Genomic DNA, 998 nt, shown 5'->3' with positions numbered 1-998 from the left:
TTTTTGTATTTTAATAAATTTAATTAAAAAATAAATTAAATTTATTAAAAAGAAAAAAAAAATAAAAAAAAGCTGCAGCAGCGGTGGTTCGTTCTCAGGTGTATAGGCAGCTCTGTGTGTCGCAGCAAAATTAATTTTTTTGTTTATATTTATTTATATTTATTTATAAAAATAAATAAATTAATTATTTATAATAAATTAATTTTATAATTAAAAAAAATAAATACAGTGCGTTGATGCTCTGTGTGTACTTTCGTTTCTCCTCCTTCCCATCGATTAATATATTTATATATTTTATTTTTTTTTTATATTTTATTTTATTTTATTTTATTTTATTTATTTATTTATTTTATTTTTTAGTTCGAACAATACAACTGGCAGAGCGGCGGCAGTACCAGAGCTAGTAGCAGCAGCAGCAGCAGCAGTAGCAGCAGCAGCAGCAGCAGCAGCAGTAGCAGCAGTAGCAGCAGCAGTAGCAGCAGCAGTAGCAGCAGCAGTAGCAGCAGCAGTAGCACCAGCAGCAGTAGCAGCAGCACCACGAACAGCAGCAGGAACAGCAATGGCAGCAGCACAGCCACCACCACTAGCAGCAGAAGCAGCAGCAGCAGCAGCAGCACGACCACCACTAGCAGCAGCAGCAGCAACACACCCACCACTAGCAGCAGTAGCAGCAGCAACAGCAACCGCAGCAGCAGCAGCAACAGCAGCAACAGCAGCAGCAGCAGCAGCAGCAGCGAAACAAATAAAATTAAGAGATTAATTTTATCTCTCTTATATAAGTAAACAAACAAATCAAACAAACGTAATCAATACAGCAGCCCACTAGCTGCTGCTGCTGCTGCTGCCGCTGCTGCTGCTGTTGTTGCTGTTGCTGCTGTTGCTGCTTCTGCAGCAGCTGTTGTTGTTGTTGCTGTTGCTGTTGGTACTGGTGCTGCTGTTGCTGCCTTTGCAGCTGCTGCAGTTGCCGCTGCTGCTGTTGCTGCTGCTGCTGTTGCTGC

The sequence above is a fragment of the Eimeria mitis genome, genomic scaffold, assembly GCF_000499745.2.
Source record: "Eimeria mitis Houghton genomic scaffold, Emh_scaff1764, whole genome shotgun sequence".
Taxonomy (NCBI): Eukaryota; Apicomplexa; class Conoidasida; order Eucoccidiorida; family Eimeriidae; genus Eimeria; species Eimeria mitis.
This window is presented reverse-complemented; position numbering follows the sequence as displayed.